This window comes from Aythya marila (genome assembly GCF_965140915.1).
Source record: "Aythya marila genome assembly, chromosome: 4".
NCBI lineage: Eukaryota > Metazoa > Chordata > Aves > Anseriformes > Anatidae > Aythya > Aythya marila.
In genome coordinates this window covers 3301512-3309757 of record NC_139045.1, presented here as the reverse complement: position 1 = coordinate 3309757, position 8246 = coordinate 3301512, and positions in this window count along the sequence as shown.

Here is an 8246-nt window from a genome sequence, read left to right as displayed (position 1 = left end):
GGCTAAGTCTACCTTTAGAGTTCTCTCCATTTATCTAGAGAAATTCACACATTTGTTCATGAGGTTTAGCAAATTTTGTTGCAGGGCAAAGAAGACGCTAACACGCTGGTTTATAAAAGTGTGAAATTTCCTTATAAACAGAAGGGTAAGCGAGTTATTTTGAAGCTAGAAGCACATTCCTAAAATACCGCCAGACTCTTGAAAACAAACTGTCAGTGACACTCCAGGCGTTTTTGTGGCTGCAGTTTATGCTGGTAAGGCAGGTTAACATCTTAAAATTCTGTGCTACCAAGTTACTGGAATATATAGGTATTTTAATGATGCATATTAATAAAACAAAGTTTGGTGTATTTTTGCTGCAGTACAGTCCTTAGGCTCTGGCAGGAGCAGTGTCAGTCTCCCTGCTTTACTCCCACCAGACACAGATTAGCATCTGAGCCACCAGCAGACAGGATCCCTCTCCTCGGGCAGTAAGTGAATGGAGAGGATTACCACAAGTCAATGGGGGGGGGGGGTATAACAGTGATCAAGCTAAAGATAGCAGAAACACAGAGAAAAAAAAAAAAAGTGCAAGATAAGAGAGAGACTTTCAAGGGGGAGGGAAAAAGTTTGCTAATCGTTCCTGGAAATTGCATAAGGACAATTCCTCCCAGAGGAGTCTGGAAAAAAGGAGGGGGGAAGGCTAGGTCCTAACCTAGAGGCTAGGCTCTTGTGCGGGCTTCAGCAGTACTAAGATGTTTAGTCCAGTTGCAGGATTTTTTTTAATTTAATTTTCCACTCCTCTCATACTAGATGGGTTGGGTAAGATACGTGATGACAGTGCAGAGAGGTGAGATACCTAACTGTGAAAAGAGCTGAAGTGATCGATATGTGTTGTCTAGCCACCCTGCCTGAAAGACAAGATAGCATTTTCATTTGTGATGTGCAAAGGAAAAAAAAAAGTCTACTCTGGTTAGAATGTCTTAGATTTCCCTGCTGAAATTCATTTAAGCTGAAATTCATCCATGTTATAAGTGATTCAAATCATTAATGATTCAGACTTTTTATGTTTCGTGGAGAGTGGAACAGGGCTGCACAAGCAGAAGTTCTCAAGTTTTGTTGCTTTATTAATAATTTCTGACTAGAACACATAGAAGTCATCCTTCCGTTCCTTTCCATATTTATATAGGTAAACTATTTACTATTAAGCAGCAGTCTTCTTTTTTCTCTTTTTTTTTTTTTTTTCAAACTAGTATGGAAATCTGCTTCAGCAGGAAAAGATGGTGTTTAGTTGGGTTTTTGTTTGTTTTTGTATATAGTAGGGAATAAGAATTTTTGCCATTTATTTCACAAGTCACATGTGAAGTTCTGGACTCTATATGCTTTACACAAGACACTGTGATTCTGAAGTGTCAGAATGGTTTAAATAGTTTAAGTACACATGACGGTTAATATCTGCTGTTTCTGTCCCTCTCCATCAGCATATGCTAAGAAGAGGAGTCTATCTGTGGAGTTTTACCATCCCCAAAAAGCTAAATTTCTTCATGTATGACTGTACCAACAGAGGGTGCCTTTAGCGTGGTCTGGAATAATGCTTACCTGCAGTTACATGGGGAGGTTGTTTGCAATTAAGTGTTCTGTTCTGCAGTTTTGCTCTACATTCGTCCACTCCTAGGAACTTTTAACAGCATCTTTTTCTGCAGAAATACAACATTCTGATTAAAACATCAGGATAACAATATAAAGTCACAGTACTTCATAACCTATGGCTGTCACTTGTTTTTGCTGATTCCTCTAGCTTCAACACTCGGTGTTGAATTGAAAGAACACTCTTGCACGTAAACTTGCCTAGAGCAAAGTCCAGGATTGATTGTGCTCTTTGTGACCCAGCACGGTGCTGAATCTGAAATTATTTTTAGCAGCGTTATATTTCTACCTCTCTTCCGCTGGTTGCCGACTCTGCAGGGCAGCACCAGTTCCGTAGCTCTGACCTAACGCAGGCCACGGGAGCCAGTGGGACGTTCATAATTTGGGACTTCAATAGAGACCTCTGAGTTCCAAAAAATAATTTTATATGGTAGTGGTTTATATTTTTAGCTCCTATCATTTGTGATTTAAAAGACTTCTTTAAGGACTGTTAAGTGTGCTGTGATCCAGCCAACCTGATCGTGGGTGCTCTGCAGGATATAAAATCATATATCTGCAGGATATAAAAACAAATATATTTTTTTCCTCTCTCCAGAAGGCTTCTTTGATTTCTCTTCTGATAGAAACATTTCCAGGTTTAAAAATTGGCCTTGAGCGCTGTTGTCTGTTAGCAAGGACTGGGCTCCTTTGTGCTGGGCTCCGGGCAGATAAAGGGCTCGGGGGCAGGAGGAGAGGAGTGCAGGTGCTGGGTGTGCTGGCAGCACAGGGGGTGGCTTGGTGAAGATCTGCCAAGTGGCCAGCAAGGTGTGGGGTCAGGGCAGGTGGGAAGAAAGCTGAAGGCATTAAAGCAGAGATGTCTGTTGCAATTAATTGTTTGCTGCCTGCAGGAAAGGGTCTGCAACAAGCATGTCTGCCGGCCTGGATGCAATCTGCTTGTGCTCCTGTTCCTTTGGCTTTGCTGTAGGGCCAGCAGCCAAAGGCAGAAAACCTTGCTGAACGTGCGTGTTTCCCACCGCAATACTTGGTGACATGCTGTAAGGAAACTCGAGCCTCTTCACGCGTGTCTGCTCCCCGTTTGCCACCGTCTGCCTCCCCTGAGCCGTGTTTGTGCACTAAAAGTGGTGGAAGGAGGAACACAGCACTGGTAAAACACCCGTGGCTCCAAAGCAGCCGGCGCAGTTAGCGGGCCTGCAGTGAGAGTGGTGTCCCCCTTCCTGCGCTACGCTCACACCCCCTGCCCCTTCTGTTGGCCCTGGGCAGTGCAGAAGAGGTTCTCTGCTCCTGATTTTTCACCTCGTTTTAATTTTGAGGTTTCTTGTTTGGCTGTTCACAGTATTCCTGTCACTCGCAAGAAGTCTGTGAGCTCTGCTTGTCCTACCCTGGCTTAGCACTGAATTGCAGTTCCTTCGGGAGACTTGAGGAATTACGAGGTGCCTGTGCTCTTGTCCGGGGCATGGGTGTCTGCAGGAAGAGGGCTTCCTAAATCTTACCTGCCGCCTCTGCTGATGTGCTGTATTCCCAAAGGCTTCGTCCTTCCCTTTGGTTTCTCTGCCTGACTCTCACTTTCTTTCCCATCTGTGTCCAATTGAACATTGCCTGTTCTATGTGTTTTTGTCTTACACGTAATACTGGTGCATTCTTTTTTTCCCCTGAAGACATGCTCTATACCCTAGCTTAAATCAGACTTTAAGCCAGTCCTTGAAAGCTAGCAGGTAAGTCAATTATCCTTTTCTGGAGAGGCTCTAAATCAAGTTAGAAAATTGCCCTCTGATGGATGCCAAAGGCACTTGCCTGCCTGCTCCCCCCAGAAGGCATCTCAGCGTTGTAATTGCTTACGTACGGTCCCATAGCATCTAATGATCTCAGCCAGGATTAAATCACGGGAATAATGCCGCATAATGCTGTAAAAAAATAATTAGATAAGGTATGCCTGGGTGACTTTGAAATGTGACTGCGAGGGGAGGTAATGTGGGTATCTTACCTACAAGTGGTTACATTTCTGGGGTGGCAGCGAGGGAGTCTCTCGGTGCCACAGGTGGAATATGCTGCCTAGCAGGAACCGCGACACTTGGTCATGGCCCTGGGGCTGCACAGGGGGGCCTGGGGCTTTCTGGATGTGAGCTGGCCCTGCTCATCCCGGTGCCATTAGGGCATTATATGCCCAACGCATTTTTATTCCTGTAGCAGGTTAGGAGTTCAGTCCTGCAGGTATTCAAGAGCGTTTATTTTAAATGCAATTGCATGGCTGTCATGTTTTGTTCTGGTAGTGGCGATGGTTTTCTTTGATTTTCTAAAAATGCCCCTAGGTGTTTCATCAGTGTGTTAGAGAAACTCCTGGCAGCACATACTTGAATAATTTTACAATGGCAAGATATTGCTAGCAGCTTTTTGCTGTGTTCTGAAGGTGCGATGCCAGTTTCTTTGGTAGCAAAACTGGCCTTGGAGGTTGGTCCGCATCCCACCCAGAGCCCCTCCCGCCTGCCTGACCTGAAGTACAAGAAAAATCCCCTCTGTAAATCCCCGCTGCAGATTGCTGAGGTTCAGATGCTGTCGCTGTCACTGCCGAACCGAGAGGAGAGGGAGGCAGGAGGATGCTGCAGAGCTCTGCCTGCAGTTGCCCAGGCAACTCGCTTGAAGCTCGGTAAGCACGTGCTCGTTGCTGCTGCCATCTTACTGCCCCGTGGCGTTTTGAGGGGAAGAAAACAAACACTGCACGGTGACGAGGAGTGGGAGAAAGGTGAAGGGAAGCACGACCCACCCGTGGTACGTGAAAGAAATGGCTGGGCAGGCAGGAGGGCTGCACTCCCAGGGCAATTTCTGCTGCTGCACCCCGGGTGCTGGCAGTGCCGTGCCGCTGGGGTGCCCGATCCAACACTTAGCCCAATCCAACAGTTTGTGTCAAAGAAAAGACCTGGAAGAAAGTGAGGGGTGGGATGAGTCTGTGTGAAAGTCAGCCCAGCGTGGTGTGATTCCACTCGAGGTCACTCCACCGACACCATTTCTCTCTTTCCTTCAGGCCGGGGCAGAGCTGAACGCTGCCAGGGGAGGGGGCTGCGTCCACAGCGCTCCCAGCAGCGGCCCGGGTTTTTAGGCGGGGACCCCGCGGAGGGCTGTGGCCAGCAGAGGGCAAAGCTGCCACACGCTGCCCGGCTTCACAGGGCCTTGGGCTGTGCCTCACGCCCTAGTCCATCGCACGGGGGAAGCTACACCGGGGGAAAGAAGCCCCTTGGGGCATCCCCTGCGCTCTTGGGGAGCCCCCAGGCCATGGGAGTGCAGCCATTCCTCTCCGTCCTGCCCACCGTACCCGCGTGAGGGGGACAACTCGGCCCTGGCACATGAGGCAATGATTTTTTTGGGGTTTTGCAGCGAGAAAGGCTGAGAGTTGTTTTGCCCAGCAGCGAGGACGTCGCTTGTCAGTGGCAGTGCTCTGCTGTGGTCGCCTTCGGAGCAGCTTGCAGGCTGAGTGGAAATGTCAGATGTGTCGCTGTGGCCAAAGGCAGGCACGTTTCCACAGTAAGGCAGCTATTAGGTAATTAGAGGTGAGGTAATAGCAAACTAAGAAGCACACGTGACAAAAATCTAGCAAGACTGAATGCTCGTGTCAGTCAAAATTTGAGTGTAGTGATTTTACAAGCAGTGATTAAAAAAACACTCCTTGAGCAGGGGGTACATCTTTGCTGCTCTGAGCTCATCACAGAAAGCTGAGAGCACAACTGAAATACAGGTGCAGCTTCTTCAGTGTGTCTCCTGCACAGTGTCAAGCTCACGATGAGGAGGGATGCTGACACGGGGATGGGGCAGGACGGCAGTCCCTCCCGGTGCCAAATACTTCCTTTAAGCCCTGCCTCATTGTCTCACACAAGGCTGGCAAAGATGATGCCAAGGTGGCTCTGGTACTGTGTGCTGGGATAAAACAGGCCCCTGTTTCCATGGGGTGCCTGCCTCTCGCTCCTGGCCTGCTTGCACAGCTCTGGCACCGAAACCCCAAGCCAAGAGCAGGAATGTAGGCCGAGCAGCTCCGAATCACCACCTCGGGATCAGTCCTCTTCGTGCGGGGGCTGGGAAATCACGCCCCGAGCATTGTTTCATCAGATGCTGTCACCATGAGAAAGGCAACAGAAGAATTGAGGGAATTGGCTCGTTATTTACATTTATCCATGTCAGGGCCTTGCCGCAGTCACAGGCCGCACAGTGGCCATCTTCTGCCTCCTGTCCATGCTGCCGCAGGGCACGGCCGGGTTCCCAGGGCTCGCTCCCACCTCTGCAGGACACACGGGTGTTTGTCACAGCCACGGAAAACAAATTCAGCCATGGGGCTCTTCTGCACTGTCCCCCCACTCAGAGCTGAACCTCTGGTTTAGTGGGGTCGGGAGAGGTGTCCCCACAGCCAGGCAGTGCCCTGGGATGTGGCAGGGAGAGGGGAGCCTCCCGCTGCTGGATTTGTCTCCCAAGGAGTACCTGGGCATGTCGCTGGCTCCTCGGTTGTCCCCGCTGTCCCCATCAAATCCACGGCTGCAACAGGCCGTGCACAGGCCCAGGGGTGAGGTATGCCCCCACCTGGGAAAGGCTGGGAGGAAGGGGAGAGGGGGAGTTATTCTGGAAGTAAATGGTAAAATAGATTTGTGAGAAACCAGGAGGGAAAACCTGAAATCCTCATGCTGCAGATGGAGAATGGCAGCAGGAACGATGAAGCTAAGTAGGATGAACACTTGGCACAGGGCTCTGGTAGCGAGCTGAAAGGCGTCTCGTGAGCTGTGCTTCACTGCCACAGGGCTTGGTACTGCGCTCCCGCTGCTTTACACTCTGGGCTGACCTCGCTGCTGTCCTTGTGGATTCTTCTGGGCCTGTGAGCTCCGGCTGAGCCCCGTTTCATCTCTCTCACCTTTCACTTCCCCTGCATCTTGCCTATGCTTACAGCCAATGCCTTGTTTCCCACTGACTGCCCTAAGCCTCTGACTTAAAACCCCTGCTTTGCTGAAATCTTCAAGCCTTGGTCAGTATGGAGAGTGGCCCCTCTTCCCTACAGCTATACCCACCTTGAGCTTTAAGCTCCTCTGAGCCTGAACGTGCTTCTGTACAGGTTTGTAAAGATGCAACATGCACACAGTGTTCTTTAAATCAGAAATATAACCTTTCCCTGTCTAACAACCCATGTCTGAAGTGCCTTTCTCCCAGTGGGGGCATGCTAAAAGACATGCCATGTGTTACAGAAAACCATGGTCCTCCTAAGTCTGCATGAACGTTTTCCAGTCAGTGTTCAACCTGCTGCTCCAGAACACTGACATCCTTCCCTGCTGGGCACCAGGTCACGTTTAGGTAAAGGCCACTGCGCAGAGCCTGTACAGTAGGTGAAAACTGAGAATGAAAGCAATAAAAGCAACACGTTAGCTGATAATGGGAGAATTATTTGCAGGCGTGGCATAATCCCTGTTCAGTAAGCACCAGCTTTGCTGGGTGCCTGCAAGACACGAACCAATTTATCTGCACTTCTGACATGAGGGGCTTTCTTCTGCTTCACTACGCAGCACCTTGGCACCGAGATAGATGCTGTGCAAGTTTCAGTCTAAAGGGTTTTGTCCAGGGTGGGCAAGGAGGAAAACACCATCCTGCAGCTGGATCCAGCTGCCCACGCAGCTGCCACAGGGTCAGCCATGGGGTGCGTGACAGAAATAATGGAGCCCGAGGTGGGGCTAAACCCTGGCACCAGCAAGCCTGAGTGGTTTTCAGATTAATTAGCTGGTGGATGGAAATTTAGCATGTTCTTAATGCAATAGATATCACAGAATTTCTCAGCTGAATAAGGGGTAACTTTTTAAATGATTATTTTTATTTTTTTCCTACGCTGGTGGGCAGACCGCTGTATACTTTGAAAGGTATTTGGGTGAGGATTTGTGGTAGAGCCCCATGCTTAAATACTGGGGCTGAGGTTTCCCTGGCTGTGTGTGCAGACAGAGGTGAAGCAAGCTGCGGTGGCTGAGGGCTGGAGCCTGGAGCTGAGCACAATTTACTGCCAGGCTGTAATGGGCTCATCTGAACGCAACCAATTTAATTCGCTTTTCTGAGGCGCCTCCCGTAGCTCCACCAGCTGTTCGGGGTTTGCTACAGGAGTCACTGGGGGAAAGCGCATTCCCAGAAATTCTCGTCGCTATCAGATCAGCCTTTCTGGCTACAGGGCCCCCTGTGGCCCCGAAACGCCTCAGTGCGGGCGGCACGGGCTGAATCTCTCCCCGTTATGTTCCTGCCAGTCCAAGGGGGGGTTGGCAGCTGAAAACAGCACGGAGCGTGCTGACAGCCACACCTGAGAGCACCAGCACTCCCCCGGCACCCCAAAACGCGGCTTTATCGGCGTATTTCCAGGCTGGGGGCTCAGCCGGGGTGCCCTGTGCCACCTCAGGAGCCCTCTGGCAATGAAGCGCTGGTTTGAGGGGGGGGTGCCGGGTGTCCGTGTGCCCGCGGGGCTGCGAGGCGGGTCCTCCCCGCCGTGTGTGTCGGAGCTGTCCATGATCTCATCGGCAGCCCGGCCTCCTCCTCCTCCTCCTCCTCCATCTCCTCCTCCTCCTCCTCCTCCTCCGCCGGCTGCGGGCACCCCGCCGCGCCGGCCCCCCCCCACCCCCCGGCGG